The sequence below is a fragment of the Neolamprologus multifasciatus genome, chromosome 23 (genome assembly GCF_963576455.1).
Source record: "Neolamprologus multifasciatus chromosome 23, fNeoMul1.2, whole genome shotgun sequence".
Classification (NCBI taxonomy): Eukaryota; Metazoa; Chordata; class Actinopteri; order Cichliformes; family Cichlidae; genus Neolamprologus; species Neolamprologus multifasciatus.
In genome coordinates, this window is record NC_140460.1 from 29,427,806 (window position 1) to 29,445,661 (window position 17,856).

Consider the following 17,856-nt stretch of genomic DNA (forward strand, 5'->3'; position numbering starts at 1 on the left):
TCAGACAACTACATAAGAAATTCTGCATTTTAAATTTTGATTTACATTTAGTCCTGCTGACTTATCTCTTTTTCTCATTACTTTTTGTAGATATAATGGATGCCTGGGCTGGAAAGAGTCCTCACGTTCTACTCTCCAAAATTGGTGCTTACAAATTATTCTACTGGGATATCCAACAAATTAGTCCGGACATGGAGTTGGAAAGTGAGGTACAGTGATCTTTACTGACAACAATGCAACTATCAGTGTTTTATTCCTTGACAACAGTTAAAAAATGTTTACATTTTGTATTTGCAGTCTATTAATGCATATCTTGCGATCATGGTGAGACAATGCAATCGTCATAATTCAGCAAAAGCAGCATTTTCAATGACTTCCATTTGGAAGAGAAAAGCTCCAAGACTCAAGGTAGGTATCTCTAGAAAGAGTCTTGTGTGTATTGTTTAAGTACCTTGGATCATATCCACATCCAGATTTAGATTGGATAACAGCTTATGCAGAAAGAATGAATTGAGACTGGGGTTAGTAGATGTGGATAGTTTATTAGACTTGACAGTTCTCTTTTGTTCTCTGCTTGTCTGGTTTCCTCCTTTTTTTGTACACACTCCAATCAATGCTTGATTTGAGATTTGCAAACATTTGGGCTAATATCTCTTTTGAAATCATCAACACTGCTTCATCTCTTTAATAGGTACCTTTTTATTCTCAAGTGATTCATACGTCACTGTTAAAGAGGCTTAAGAAAGCATTAAACATTATTCTGCAGATGGTACAAGGATCACATTGAAAATGATTGAAAATGAACTCCATGTCCAAAAAAAATCCTTAGAAAGACCTTTATTAGTCTTGGAGGAAGTAATGTGCAAAACCACTTATAAAAAATATAAGATAGTTCAGCTTCTTGCACAGGTTAAAGAAATGAGGGGTGAATCATGGCTGTCGCAGAGTACTTTATAAGTGGATGATATATAATATATCATAAATTGCTTTAATAAAAAAGGACTCTAAACAACATGTTATTGCATTTCTTTTTTTTTATGTCTGAAGTTAATATTTTTATTCTTTTGTTTCAATTTAAGATCAAACCCATGGAGCATGAAGTCATTCTGGGAATTGTAAATGAACATCATCACTGGACATTAGTGGTAAAAAAATAATTGCATTTACAATATTCATCAAATCAGTTTTATAAGACAAATGCATGGCATGCAGATAATCTAAGTCTTGAATTATTACATGTAATTCTCCACATAATTTTACTGTAGGTCATTGTGAGGTAGCGTGACATAAGCAGCATGGAAGGTGATAGGAAGACAGCATCTGCAGACTGTTCAAGTTTCTTTTAAGTGTTCTTTATTTTCTGGCGTCGCCTTTCAACAATTATTTCACAAAAACATAAGAACCTCTCAGTCAAAATCTCACCTGCTTTATATAGAATTCTACTCACACCTGGATCTCATTAACCTCTACCATTGGGAAAACAGGGTAGACTATAGTGATGGGATTTCCAGCTCTTTTTAGAGATCCGGCTCTTTCGGTTCGGCTCACTAAAAAGAGCCGGCTCTTTCGGCTCCGAACCAGCTCTTCAGGTTGTTTTGTTGCTTTAATTAATTTATTATTAACAATAATATAAAATTATGCACAAAAGGAATTACTAACGTAAAAAAAAAGTGGTTTTATTTATATATGTTTATATATAAATATATGCGGTGGCCCCTAGAGACAAAACACGTACAAACTCCGAAACACATTCAAAAAAAAAAAGTGCGAGAGGCTGAGAGAAAGAAAAAAAAACCCCCACGTGACGGCTCGCGATAAGGAGACGGCTCGCGATAAGGAGCCGGCTCGCGTCGTTCACGTCAAAGATCCGGCTCTAAGAGCCATTTCGTTCGCTAACGACCCATCACTAGTAGACTAAATAACACAGTCTAGACAAAGAAACAGGAATAAAATCATTTTTCCACTTAACAAACTCATTCACCCAACTAAACAGTTTGAAAAGTCAATCTCTTCACTTACTCTGACTCATGGGGTTATTTTAAATGAAATAAACAATTTTACACAAAAGAAACACCCCTTCATTTGGTTACACCCAATTGACATGATCATTGACATCATATCCTATAAAATCAGGAAGTACTGGGCCGGCCATTCCCACATACCTGTTTTACACATAGGACCTGTTCAGAGGAACACACAATGATAAGTATAACCAAACTACATAAACAAATGAAAGATTCAAATCAATTAATGATGAAGTGACATTTAGCTTTAAGTACATTTGCACAGATGAAATGAATATAACCAATGCTACCACAAACAGACCCGGGATAGTATGTAGAGCCAAGGTTACATGTGCTGTGTTTACATTAAAGCATTATGATAGACTATAGGATAACAGAACACAGAATAACAATATACACAAGTGACAAATGGCAAATGACTTCTGTCCTAGCCACTTTGTCACAGTCATTTACCCACAAGAAAAGAAGTCACTGTATCTTGATCCACTCGGAGAAACTAAACAAGGTATCCAAAATTGTTTGGAATCAACAAGGTAAGGATAAATGTTGAAATTTATTTTGACCCTTTATTAAACTCTTTGTTGCTGTTGTTATTTTTGTGTTTATTATGACAATTATAAGTATGATGTCAATCAAAAATTTTTTTAGAAAAAATTGGTACTCACAATTAAAAAAGTAGCAGCAACAGGTTTAAATTTTTGTGTTGGCCTTCTGATATTGTGGTGTTATGGGTTAATTTTGCCTTTAAAGAGAAGTCTCCCCATGTTTCAATGTTTATTTGAGGACCTGATGTCTGTATGAGATGATGTTTTACATTAGAAAATATAGCACGGGGAGAATAATGTTTAGTAGTTGCATAAAGTGTTGCTGAGGTTTAGCACTAAAACATCAGACAAATGTCTAAAATAATTTCACATAGGTTATACATGTGTGAATTTCATCTTTGCTCCTCCTCCACATCTCTTCAAAGTGTACTGTGTAAGTGATTGATTTCTATATCATGGGCGGAAACGGGAAAAAAAGCACAAGTAATTGTCCACGGAAATGCGTTGTAGACTTTTAAAAAGTAATGATTTTAACAAAACAGTGTGGTCAGTGTTCTTAACTTGATGTTCAACAGACACTTAAGCTCTCCATACTGTTCACCTTTTTGTGTCACCAAAATTTTAAAACATGTTGTTTTTATTGTACTTGTCTTTCAGGGCATTCATGCGAAAAAAAGGATGCAACGTCTCAAGATGGACTTGTGACACAGTCAAACACCCAAAACAAGTGGACGCTACGTCATGAGGAGTCTTTGCATTGGAGTGGAGTCTTAACCGTAATACATACATACAGTGGCGGTCCTAGCCTGTTAGGCGCCCTGGGCGAACACCCCCTCTGGCGGCCCCCCCCCCCCCCCCACACACACACATACATACATACATATGAAGAGGGAGAGAGTATGCATAGTATGCAAACGGCTACTAAACAGACATCATACTTTGTCATACAATGAGAACAGGACAAATCAACAACTGACACTGACTAATTAATATTATATTATTGTATATATTGTTTGGAGTTTAGTCTGTTACTGTTACTATTTTTACCATTTCTTCTTGGAGGAACTGTAACGCACATCATTTCCTTAGGGATTAATAAAGTATTCTGATTCTTAATGTTTTAGGATACATGACCTGCCATTATCCAATGACACATCTGCTTACCTGTGTCTTTTGCTCGTTCCTCCTTGTAGGAGCCATAATTAAATGTATTGAATTTTAAGGATCACTGGGTTTTTATTTGTTTGGTTGCTATGGTGATGTGTAACGGGAGTCACGTGGGTGCTAGCGCTGACATTAAGAGGGCGTTGTCAGTCTGTCTATCACTGGTTTGATTTTGACAGAGAGGAGGGCTGGGTAGCCGTAGTTTTTGTTGACCGCAGCACAACGAGTTTCCCCTTGTTGAATTAGAGCCTGTGATGTTTTAAGAGTTTGAATCGCGAGCCGATCACATTGCTCTGTAAACTTTTCAAGCACTTTAATAAACAAGCAAGCAATTCCACCTCTCGCATTACTGCGTAAAGTTGACAGCGCGTCAGGCAAATAGGCAGGCTCAGTCCCCGACCTCTAGCAACTGTGGAAGTCGCTACACTCCTCTTCTTTTCTCTTTTTTTAAACTTTAAAAACGGGTTGTGTGTGAGACTTTAAATAAACAAAATATAAAATATACATTTTAAATTGTTATTGATCCCTTTACCCCGAGTCCTAAAGTGTATATTTATTTTTTTTACTCTTAAATATTTATTGTTTGTTTTCTTGCACTGCTGTAACTGGAGCCTCGTCGTCTCGTCTCTCTATATACTGGACTGTATGTAGCGGAGATGACAATAAAGTTTACTTTGACTTCAGCAGCGAGCATGCACACCGAGGGCTCTTACGCTCACTTTTCGTGTATAGAATTTTGAAAAAACATCGGTGCAAATTATAAGTCTGTATCATGATGTCTGGTGTTTTCATGTTTGTTGTTTGTTTTTATTTTTGTTTTATTTTGAGAGTTGGTAATTTTTCTGCTCCAGCCAGCCAGAGAATCCCCCGTCGCCCCGCCCTCTCCTCCCTGTGCAGCAAGTAGCAGGCGCACCTCACAAACGGAGGGCGCCCTTACTCCCATGGGCGATAGAAAATCGATCGGTGCCTATGCCATTCCCAATATAGGCTCGCATGATGTCGGGGCAGCATGAGTACAAGCAATTTTTTTTAACCGATGCCTGTGATGCCGCCCCCTACCACGATGCCGCCCCGGGCAACCGCCCGTGTCGCCCGTATCTAAAACCGCTACTGCATACATATATATGAGAATATTGGAAATGTTGTGTTGTAATAAATGTTAATGACAGGAAAAGGAATATAAGATAATTACACAATAAAAGAAAGAAATTGATTCACAGAAAACAAATTACTATAAAATAACATTTATGATATTAGCCTATTTAGTCATCTTAGAATCTCTGTTTCAGTTTGCTGAAAAGATCTTGCGAAAAGAGTCAATAGACTTTCCGTCTACAAAAAAGGCCATAAACACACACAGGCTGCAAATTGCCACCACTCTCCTCCTAGAGACAGGTAACTCATTTTCCACCATTCAATGTTCTCACATCATTAATATTTTCATCATGATGGCTGTAGAAACAAACCATATAGTTGTTTGAATGAAGTAATAAGTGCAGTAGGTAGTATATGTGCTATTTTTTCACTTTTTAAAACAGATGACTTGACTTGACTTGATCTGTAATTTCTGCGGGGAAGAAGAGCATGAAACTGACAACAAATGGGTAATGACATTAAGAAAGACTGCTAAATGTTATGATCAATTCCCATAAATGAAATTTTAACATTGGGATTTGTAATTATTTATTTTTTTACAGATTCAGTGTGAGATGTGTTTGCGGTGGTTCCACCAGCTCTGCGTGAAAAGCCCACCACCAGAAGATGTGTTTATTTGTTTCGCTTGTACATAGTTGACACTAAAGGTCCACAGCTAGTGTTTTTATGGCACACATTGTTGACAACACATATCTACATATATAGATGTAGATGTTAAATTAAGAAGTCTAAAAAAAGCAAATGGTCTCCAAAGTTACTGTAGTTATTAGTTATACTGTGATTTATTTTGCAAATAAACTCTTTCGTGATAGCAACGCCAAGGTACATTATTGATTGGGGGGGACACACATTTTGGCAGCCGATGCCACACAGCCTTATAAAATCTGTATCCCTCCATAACTTTTGCTGTGAAGAAGAAATCCTCTCCAAAGTTACTGTACTTATTGGTTATACTGTGACTTATTTGGCAAATATACCCTTTGTGATAGCAAAGCCAATATGGATTACAGATGGGGGGGCACACATTTTGGCAGCCGATGCCACACAGCCTGATAAAATCTGTATCCCTCCATAACTTTTGCTGTGACGAAGAAATCGTCTCCAAAGTTACTGTACTTATTGGTTATACTGTGATTGATTTTGCAAATAAACTCATTCGTGATAGCTTCGCTACAAAGTGTAAAGCGAGTGTAAATTCCCTGGAGAGCGACGTGTTTCCATGATCGCGTCTGGTTTTACAGTATTATAGTATCAAAGTCTTTTTCTAGACAAAGTATTCCCAGCAGGTTATTTCAGTGTACAGTTTAAGGTAAATTGTCTTCCACACGGCACATTACAATGTCACGAAACTAATATTAAATTAATCGAGTCTGCTGTTTTCCAGCTTTTACTCTTTATCGCGTCGACTGCAGATCAGTGACAAGTAGCGTACAGAACGGAGCTGGGCAAGTGGCTTCTCCTACTTTGCGCGCTCCCGTGAATGGGGAAACAATTTTTGACGGGGGTAACTACTTTGGCACAACACCGGCAATCTGTAGTGCAAGGTTATCCATTCTTTCGTTTATTAGCTTTGATAGAGTTTCAACAATATCCACGCTATCTACCTTTGAATGCATCGCTTTCTTTGGCGCCGGAGACTGGCTGGGTGAGACGGGTAGAGGTGGAAACTCGTCCATTACGTCCTCAGTTATTGGGAGAGGTAGTGAAAGAGCCGTATAGTCATGGCAGTGGGTTTACCGACCCGTTGGTTTGGCTAGCATTAGCCTTTAGCAGTAGCTTCGTCTTGGAGCTAGACGAGGGTCTTTTATTGTCAAGCTGTGACATTTTGTCTCTTAATTGATCAAAATCAGTCCTTTTCTGGCTTAAATACCGAAAAAGCTTCTAAGGTCTGAGTTGACACAGTGTTGCTACCGTATTATAGGGTTACATTTGCTAAGCTCGGGTCGAGGGTTTCTACAGACAAAAACGTGGCTGCGCCATGGGCTCCCCCGTGTCACCTATTGTAGCTGTCGAGAGCAGCCAAGATGGCGACCGAGGTAGACGCTCTTCTCCGTGGCTAAGCAGGATTTTGCAGTTTTACTTCCTTTTCAGCCGTCGTTTTTTCTCTGAATCACAAATGAGTTATTCTACTGACTGTTTATTCAGTACACGTATGCGGCATTTCTAAGGCATTTCCTGAACCATACTTCAAAGGACTTTTTCGCGACCCTAGCCTCTTTGCAAAGCGATAGCTCAGCTAACAGCAGGAAAGCTCTGTTACCTCAGCGATGTTTCCAACAGCTCAGGGTAGCAAAAGGAAGGAAAAAGAAACACCCATGAAGTTTAAAAGTCTAACCAAAGGAGCAACCAAGGAAATGGAGAGAAACACAGGTGTAGCTGGCTCAAAAACCAGCCCCAAGAATGCCGTGACTGCCGAACAACCGCAGCAAAAGTCCTGAACTGATGCCACTGCCGGACTCGGACCCCGATACTCCAGCCAGACCAGATGGTAAAAAACACAAAGGTGATATAACTCTTGCTGATGTGCAAAACAACATTGCTACTTTAATTAATGAGCGCTCAGATAATCTGGAGGCTATGATCAGCAAGAATACTGTTAACATCGAGGCCATGAAGAAGTCTATTGACTTCATGTTCTTGGAAGTAGAATCTTTGAAGAATGTCACCAAAACTGTTAAAGCTACTTGTGAAAAAAACAGCAGCAGAATGTCTCAAGTAGAACTGAAGGTCAAAGAAGTTGAAAGATACCATCGGAGATGGAATCTCAGGCTCTCAGGTGTCCCTGAGCAAAAGCAAGAAGACATCACCAGAAAAGTACTTGACATCTGCTGCACTGTTGCCGGGGAAACAAGTGCAGGATTCAAAAACAGCATTGATGTAGTTCATCGCCTGGGCCGCTACAGCGAAACTCAGAAGAAACCAAGGCTGGTTATCATTCGATTTGTGACAAGATCAGCTCGTGACTTGATCTGGAGAAAAGCTAAAAACTGCTCCTTTCTGAAAGAAAACTACATGAGGTTCACTGAAGATCTGTCCTCTGCCGACAGAGCAATTTGAGAGAAGCTTTGGCCTCTTATTGATGCTGCAAGGAAAGAAGGAAAAAGAGCTCACTTTGCCGGGGTCCGTGTGATCATTGAAGGGAAAGAGGTGCACCCAACGCACACTTCGCCTGAGGATCATGCTGCACCTGCGTTGATGGAGGTTTCATGCCCTCCTTGAGGTATAAAGTTACCGATGTCAAAGGAGTTATTTACAATTTTGAGGTTCAGGATAAAAGTTAATACCAGTTCCATGTTAACTAAGGGAAGTAAACTGTTCATTATTTTGTGTTAAAGCCGCACTCTCTATATCACTTTGTTCTCTCAATGTCAGGGGTTTAAGAGACACTGTTAAGCGAAAAGCTTTGTTTTTGTTTGCAAATCAACAGAATACTGACTTTGTTTTTTTTCAAGAATCACACTCTGTTATTAAGGATCCTGCTTTTTGGAAAACACAGTGGGGCAAGGACCTATGGTTCTCACATGGATCAGAAAGATCGGCAGAAGTTATTACTCTGAAGAACAAATTTAATGGGAACGTTATGCACTCTGAAATGCACTCAGAAGGATACTATGTGTTAATGATTGTCAACATTGATGGTACACTTCTTCTTCTTGCCAACGTGTATGGTTTTAATTCTAAGTCTGATAATGACTTCTTATTGGATCCCCTTGAAACACGCCTTTTGTTCTGGTTATCCAAATACCCGAATCTCCTGTTATTAGTTGGAGGCGATTTTAACATTGCTCCAGATCCTTCACTAGACAGATGGCCACCTAGCTCAAATAACTCTCTGTCCTGTTGTTTAAATACATTTATGCAAAAGTTTCATTTAATAGACATTTGGAGATTTAAAAACCCTAAAGCCAGACTATTTACATGGAGTAACAAATCCAACTCTTTTAAATCCCGTATTGACTTCTGGTTAATCTCTGATTGCTTAAATAGGGATAATGTTATAGCCAATATAATGCCAACTCCACTCATGGACCACAAAGTGGTATCACTTCAGGTCTTTTTCAATACTAATGCTGCCCAAACTTGTAGGAGCTGCTACTGGAAACTTAATAACTCCCTTCTAAAACATGAAAAAGTGAATGAAGATATTTTGTCATTAATCAAACGTTTCTGGGATAAAGCCCTAACCAGTCATCTCTACTGTCAAAATTGGGAACTCTTTAAATTTGAAGCCGCTAAATATTTAAGAGAGTATGGCTCATCTGCAGCAAAACAGAGGAAAAATGAAGAAATTAATGTAATTACTAGGATATCTGCTCTCACTCAGATCCCACCAGAGAACCTATCTGAAGAAGATAAAACTGACTTAGCTTTGCAACAGAGTAAGTTAAATGATATCTATAAACTGAAAGCAGAGGGAGCCTTTGTGAGATCAAGGAGAAGATGGTTAGAAGAAGGTGAACAACACTCATCCTATTTTTTTAAATTAGAGAAATCTTGTTCTAAACTTAGTTCTGTTCGGAGACTTAATATTGACGGTATTATAACTGATGATCCCCGTCTCCACCTATTGCTCCAATTTTTATAAAAATTTATACAAGTCAGAGTTTGATGAGAGTGCTGCTCTGAACTTTATGGAACAAATCCCTGATGTGCGAACAGTTAAAGAAGATCAGATGAGTTTCTGTGATAGGCCGATATCTATTAGTGAAGTGCTACCTGCCATTCGACGTCTTAAACTTAATAAATCCCCAGGAACCGATGGCTTAACCTCTGAATTTTACATTACTTTTGCAGATCAACTGGCTCCATTTCTTCTTAATGTATACATTGAAAGTCTTACAAATCAGTCTCTTCTCCCCCACTTTATCACAAGGTCTGTTAACCCTAATCCCAAAGCCAAAGAAAGATCCCACTTATATTGACAATTGGAGGCCAATTTGCCTCCTTAATAATGATTATAAGATCCTAGCTCAGATCTTTGCCAAAAGACTGAAAGCTGTTTTGAATGATATTATTGATGAAACTCAGTCTGGCTTTATGGCTAACAGACACATATCCAACAACATCAGACTTGTTTTTGACCTAATTGATTATGCAGATTTGTGTAGGGATGATAGCTTTATCTTATTTGTAGATTTCTGCAAAGCGTTTGCCACGATTGAACATGGTTTTATTTTTCAGGCTTTGGACAAATTTGGCTTTGGTCCTTATTTTCAGAATGCAATTAAAACAATGTACAAAAATGTGAATTGCTCCATCAAACTACAAGCAGGTACATCACCTAGGTTTAACTTGAACTGCGGTATCAGGCAAGGCTGCCCCATCTCCCCATACTTATTTCTCATTTGTGCTCAACTCCTCTCTGATTATATTAAACGCAGTCCTCTGAAAGGTATAACAATTGCAGATGAAGAAATATTCATTAGTCAACTTGCTGATGATACCACTCTCTTTTTAAAAAATGCTTCACAGGTGCAGATGGCTATTAACACAATTAATGCCTTTTCTTTAGCTTCAGGACTCTACCTAAACATTGGCAAATGTGAACTGCTTGCCCTTAGAAATTGTACCAGTCTATCTATTGCTGGTATCCCAGTGAAAGAGTCTGTCACTTACCTTGGTATAGTCATTAATAAAAATCAATCCACCAGGTGCTCCCTTAATTTCACTCCAATTTTGGACAAAACACAAAAAAAGCTAAATGCTTGGCTGCAGCGGGATTTATCCATTAAAGGGAGAGTTTTACTCACGAAAGCAGAGGGTTTATCTCGTCTAACTTATGCTGCTTTGTCTCTTGATGTAAATAAAGAAACCCTGGCAGATATTGACAGACTTATTTATAATTTCATATGGAAAAATAGAATTCATTATATTAAAAGATCAGTTTTATCCAACTCATTCCAACATGGTGGAGTAAACTTTCTTGACTTCTCCTCATTAAACAATGTGTTTAAAATAAACTGGATTAAACAATTTTTCAGGAACCCAACCTCAATTTGGAACTTTATTCCCAATTATATTTTCTCAAAAATTGGTGGTCTTAACTTTCTTTTGCTTTGTAATTACAATATCGATAAAATCCCTTTAAACTATCCAACTTTCATAAACAAATGCTTCTTTCCTGGTCATTGATTTATAAACACAACTTTTCTCCACATAGATACTATATTTGGAACAATAGAGACATTTTATACAAACATAAGTCTGTGTTTTTAAGTAGTTGGTTTGATAATGGGATTCATCGTGTTGCACAACTTATAAATCCAGTTGGAGGTTTATTCTCTTACTCAGAATTTTTGAATACATATGGTCTTCCTGTTCCACCAAATGAATATACCATAGTGTTTGATGCTATCCCTGCTGGGGTCTTAAAGTTGTTTAGAAATCTTGTTGTTAGTGATTTGACCCCTTTACCACTGGATCATGCTGTTACTTATGTCGGTCAGGTGTGTTTCCCCTCTGTAAAGAGGATAAACAACCGTGAAATACAAACTCTATTTCAAAAAGACAGAACTTGTGTCCCAACGGCTGTCGCCTACTGGAATAACTTATACCAGGACCTGGAATGGGAGAAGATTTGGACCTTACCGTCAAAATTTCTATTAAATAGCAAAGTAAAGGAAATATCTTTTAAAGTTATTCATTGTTTTTACCCAACCAGATCTTTTCTTGTACATTATAAAAAGGACATTGATATTAACTGTACATTTTGTAATTGTGTGAAGGAAGATATTTCTCATTTATTTTGGTCACGCTTATACACAAATCTTTTCTGGCAAGAATTTTGTGTTTTTGTTGTTTCCTTTATCTTTTCTGAGTTCTCTCTTTGTTACGAGAAAATATTGTTTGGTTTCTTTAAGTACCCCATGCACAGGGCAAACGAATTTTATTTGATTAATTTATTAATGTTATTGGCTAAATTTCATATACATAAGTCGAAATTTTCTAATGCAAAACCATCTTTTCGGTGCTTTTTAAATGAAACCAAACAATATGTTAAAACCATACAACATTCTCAAAATCAAAAAGCTGTCAAAACCATAAACTTATGTTCCCTGTTCAATATCATGTGATTCTTTAATAGACTGTGTCTATTTTGTTTTTTTATATGAACCCCCTGACATTGTGTTTGCTATTTTGTATTTGTATATCTGTATTTTGTGTTTTGTCAATAAAACGTATACAAAAAAAAAAAAAAAACCTATTGTAGCTGTCACTACCATTGACAGTAGAAAACATGGAGGACGCGACAGCTCCCCAAAAATGAAGCCAGACTAAAATTAATTAATTCTCCTTAGATAATTTTTTTCCAAAGATTCTTCCTTTTGTTTTCAATAGTTCTCATCACGCTGATTGATGTTCAAGGGGTCTCCTCTCCCATAAGTCCCCTAATTCCTACCGCGGTGATGTTAAATTGGGGTTAAACGTCATCATAAGAGCTTTGACTGACAGCTGCAGTCACGGAGAAACTTGCGTATCTCTGTTCGCGAATAGCAGATAGAGCGTAGGCTCTGAGAGGAGGGCCTGCGTTTACGCTACGAAAACACGACCGAGTGTTTTAACCTGACAGTCTGAGGTGTTCTTCAGTAAACTGGACTACCCGACAGAAGGACCCGAGGCCCCGCTGCACTTTTTCGGTAAGTTAAACGTGTTTGTAAGTTACTCCGTAACTACCGTCCTTAGCTAGCTCCTGAGACCTAGCTAGCTAAGATGAGCACTCGGCTGTCAGGGTTCGTTTAGCTGTGCAGGTGAATGAATTTACTGACACTAATTACTGTTACTGTACTTTTATTACAAGTATTATACTGTAAAAGCAACAGGCTGCACCCTGCTGCAGCTCCTGCGCAGAGCTGAATATTAAATATGTGCAAACAACAGCATGTTTTCAGTCTCTTGCCACATCTGTAAAGACAGTAACAATTTTTTTAAAAGCTTGTACTTCAGTAACTCCTCATTAATCAGGAACTATGGATTAAAGTACTGTAGTGTACTGTAATACTGAAAAAAATGTAAGAGAAGAACTTCAGATCCTGAGTGTGTGAGGACAGAAGAATCAGCTTTATTTCAATATTGAGGGATAAAATTTATATCTGAGTTTGATGGTTCTGTTGTCTTTGTGATTACAGGAGCTGCCCTCAGATTCAGACCTCAGCCCCATCGAGTGACAGCAGACAGATCATCCAACATGTTCACATAACTGCAAAATGAACTGATGGAAACAGTACAAAGGTTAAAGTATCACACGTGCTGTAGTGAAAGCTGCAGCTGTTTTATTGATAAAGTTAAAGACAAAAAAACAAAAGGATTAATCACTCATGTAACTGTGTCACTATATATCAGCATTAACAGGACCTCAGTTTGGTGTTTCACAAAGCTGCTGATCTCAGACTTGCACAGCTTCCGTTTTAAACACTTGATGTACTCAGCTGCATGAAGAGCATATGAGATTTTCTCTAACACAATTAAATAAAACCTGATGAAGGTCAAAGGTCGTCACTTGTATGTTGAACTATAAAGTTGTCATCTGGAATTTTTTCACAGTTTTTTTTTTACACATAGTGTGTTATTTACCATAAAGTGATTCAGAGTTATTCATACCAGAGTAACCAGAGAGGATCATATATTTTTAAATATGATATTACTGAATATAATATCTTTATGTAAAAGTCCGGAGCCTCTGGGGAGTATCTGAGTATTTATAACAAACCAAAGGTCTAACAAACCAAAGGTTTATTACACAAACCAAAGGTCTCATCACAGTGTTGATGAAATGCTGGGTTTATTCATCTCCTGGGGCGGGCCTACGGAGGAGTGCTGAAGATTTCCCTGTGAGGGAGCTGCCGGTGAAGGATGCCTCTTACAGCAGGTCAACAGAACTTATGGCACAGGACAGCTGTGATGAAAGAAGTTTCTCCAAACCTCTGGACCCAGGAAACCCAGCTTGGTCCTGATGGTCTCCCTCACTAGTTTCTCTCCAGAGTGAATGTAGCTGTTGATATAATATGGACTCTATTATTAAATTAAAAGAACAAATTAGACTACACTACTTAAACGTTCTGCTGATGTTTTTAAAGTCTCCATGTTACCAGGCTGTAGAAGGCCCTGAAGATTTAAACAGTTTTAGATCCATTACACTCACGGTCTTATGTTAAAATCTCAAAGGACAGCATTACATTTTTGATATCAACAGTAACTGAGTCATTCCACGAGAATGGTTAAAATTGGACTTGGATGTTTCACATTTTTTACCAAAATGTATTATTTATATGTATATCCCACATCATTAAGGATATATTTAACTATCAGAAAAATGCATTTTCCCATCTCAGGCATTAGTTTTCTTTTATTATTGATCTTATTTTCAAGATGTAGTGACTGTAATTCTTCAACCCGTTATGGACACTTTGGAGGCTCTCTGAATATTATCTTAAAATGTATTTCTAAAGAAATCAATATGTTTACATTAATTAGATGTCCCCCATACTAATTCAATAATTTTACATAGAAAAATGACATAAAATCACACATTTTTACTCTCTTAAATCCTGAAATGTAACTAATGAGTGAAAGCAATCTTGTCATTTTTCATCAAACATTTAGTTTAACTAAGAATTGTAATCAAAATCAATGATCAGATGATAACTCTCAATATTTTAGACAAAAATCCCCAAACAATAAAAAAAAATTTCAGCATTTTAAGAAAATAATATATGAAAATGTAGGTGTGACGGGGTTGAGACTAGCATAACAGGGTTGAAGAGACAAATACAGCTTTACATATAAATAGTTGTTTACTCTTAAGTTCAATGTACAGGGCTTTCCATTAGCATTATATCTCACTTTGTAACCATAGGAAGGACACCAGATACAAATTGCAGTAGAATTAAGTTTTATTAATCTAAAGTTAAAACAACCACAACAGCATATTAACAACTAACAAACATTGTACAGTGAATTGCTCAAATGTAACATAATGCGTGTGTGCGTGTGTGTGTGTGTGTGTGTGTGTGTGAGGGCGGGTGGGTGGGCGTGTGTGTGTGTGTGTGTCTAGGCATAAGAGAGCCTCATGAGTTGTGCTAAAAGTCACCTCATCCTTGCTCCAATAACATACAATTAAACTTGATGAACTGGTTCAGTTAACGATTTCAATGAGTCTGTGTCTGTGTCAGAGTGTTTTTGCATGTGTGTGCCTGCATAGTGTGTGTGTCTGTATATATGCATGAATGTGCCTTTTGTTTCATGAATTCATCTTTTGAGTCGGTTCCAGACCTCTTTCAAGACTTCCACACTTTGTCACAGCCCGTGGGGGTGGAATGAGTTCAAGGACATCATCAAACAAGTACCAGAGGATATCATCCTGATGCGGCCAGAACAATCGGTTTGACCCAACACGATGCATGCATTTGACCTGGACTTTGTGTTGTTTGTATTTTTAGAATGATGCCTGGATACAAATCATCGTCATATCTGAGAATACACCATTTACCAATCAGCTCTGGACTTTCCCACTGGATTTCTTTTCCTGGATCCCCCCCCCCCCCCCCCCCCCACTGCCTGTCTGTGATACAGCTGTTTCTATCTTCTGGCCAAAAGTGAAACACTTGGTGTTGAAGCACTTGCAGTTAAACTGCTTCCGTGTTGTGCACATGCAGCTTACATCACAAACCATCAGTTCTCTGGAGCTACAGTAACGACCTGGTGAATTCTCATGGTTCCAGGAACAGCTGGTATCTGCTTTGGCATTTTCTTCATAGCTTCCTCAACATCTTCACTTTTCACAAAGAACAGTTTCACACTTGTGTTTGTTTCAGACAAGGCCCTGAATAACTCTTCTGCATCTGGGATGTCATGACATTGCTACCATCATGTCAGCTGCTCTTTTTAAGGCTCCCCCGACACCATCTGGTGCTCCTTTTCCATGACTGGCCTCGAAAAAATTCCAAGAACCAGCCTTGAATCCTCTTCTGTCCAGTTCTGTAGTGAAAAGGTAGAAGTTTCTTCGTTGTTTGTGTCGCGTACAGGCTTAAAAAGTGCAGCACAGATACTTGTGGATGTTGGCCTTGAAGTCCTAGCCCAGGATTTAGGTGCTGCCATATTGCTGGAGGGCCTTTATGTCTACTGGGGGAGATGGTGCACACACCAGAGCACACAGGCTCTGAGAGTCCACCAATATACAACACACCAGTATGAAGGGTGGCCTGCTGATGTCAAGCCCCAAAGTGGACCACCTGAACTTGAGAACTGTATTTACAGCTGTAGTTTTCTGAGAAGTCAACATGTATCAAAGTATCCTCCATGTTGTTCTTTCTCTACTCACGGCAGAAGGCATACTGCTGCTTGATATTAAAGGTGATGCATTTTAAATTTCTTTACAAAGCTGCTGAAGAGCTCAATGAGGTTCTCTTGTGTGCCCTCCAAAGATTTCTTGACTGTCACCTTGACAGTTGCCTCCATCTCTCACGCTCACTCTGCAGGTTTCTCTCCCTTCTTTCAGGATCAGCTTTAAGGCGTTCCCGATACTTCCTTTGCCTTTCTGCTGCTGTTATTGGTGCCATCTTTAACATGTAACATAAATCACATTCAGCATGCATGCAGTATAAGAATGGTGATTGAATATAATAATAATTAATTCAAATAATTGGATAAGTTAACATCATCAAAATGAATTGTGCTCCAAAATTTAATTACCTACTAAAAACACTCCCGCTAGAAATCCCATCAAAATATTTTCATCAATTTGACAGATTATGCAACCATTCATATGGAATAACAGACGCCCTAGAATAAAGCTTAAAAAGCTACAGCAGCCAGTGGAGTCGGGTGGCTTGGGGGTCCCAAATTTACTGTTTTACCATTATGCTTTCAGTCTGAGACATATGGTTCACTGGGCTCTCCCTCCAGAACGAACCCCCCCCCCCCCCCCCCCCCCCATGGTTTAGTCTGGAGAGTACTTTGTCCACTCCCTCCGATGCACATTTTAACCACCAAGCTCCCACCAGATATACAAACCCACCCCATTCTTCCGTTTCTGCAGACGGTCTGGAAGAAGGTGGCCTTGCTATTAAATTTTAACTCCCACCTTCATACTGAGGCCTCCATATGGCTCAATCCCAAACTCTGCATTAATAAATTTCCATTTTTCTGGAGACTGTGGGTCCAGAGAGGGATAGTTGTTCTCGGGGACCTGTATCAGGGGAGAATTCTCAAGTCCTTCAACGACCTTAAAGCACAGATTCAGTTGCCACAGAGTCAGTTTTGGAGGCACTTGCAGCTCCGGCACTTATTGCTCAAAACTTTTGGTTCCTCCTCCACACCACCTCCAACTATCTCAGCTACATCAAAAAAATATTTGGGGGAGGTTGTGAAGTCTCTAAATATTACTCAATGCTTGTTAAGACACAAGTAAAGGGCTACCCGCCCTCTGGTTAGCTTGGGAATCTGACCTTGATGTGGTTTTTACAGATCAGGAATAGACTACAATTTTGCAGAATATTAAAAAGGTGTCCAGGGAACTTAAAACGAGACTAATCCAATTCAAATTACTACACTGAATATTCTGGTCGCCACACAGACTGTTTAGGGCGAACCTGTCGCCTGAATGCTGGAGATGTCAGACTGGGGTGGGAACATTGACCCATATGATTTGGAGCTGTCCTAAAAATCAACCATACGATGGGATATTCCTTTTTCACCAAAACTATTTGTTTTGGGGGACCCATCACTCCTTAAATATGCTCCGCCCAAGGTTGCTGAGTGGGTACAGACTACATTGATTCTGGGGCGTAAACTCATTATCTCCCAGTGGAAGGCCCCTTCCACCCCACCTGTCTCTGTATGGCATATTCAACTAGGGAGACTCGCTGCACTAGAACAACTCTCATACAGGCTTCTGAATAAAGTGGAGAGTTTCCATCTGAAGTGGGATCCATATCTGTCCAGAATAAAACGAACAGACTAGAACTTAGAGT

The 17,856-nt window shown here is 38.7% G+C and overlaps 1 long non-coding RNA gene and 1 pseudogene across 1 annotated transcript; one reads left to right on the forward strand and one right to left on the reverse strand.

The window, feature by feature from the left end:
* Window positions 1–4,867: 4,867 nt before the first annotated feature.
* LOC146491919 (uncharacterized) lies at window positions 4,868–12,088 on the forward strand. Its single transcript, XR_014872536.1, has 2 exons — window positions 4,868–5,337; window positions 5,431–12,088. It is a non-coding gene; the product is annotated as an uncharacterized LOC146491919 (long non-coding RNA).
* A 2,825-nt stretch (window positions 12,089–14,913) lies between these two features.
* On the reverse strand, window positions 14,914–16,457 carry LOC146491920 (uncharacterized; annotated as a pseudogene).
* Between the last annotated feature and the right edge of the window lie 1,399 nt (window positions 16,458–17,856).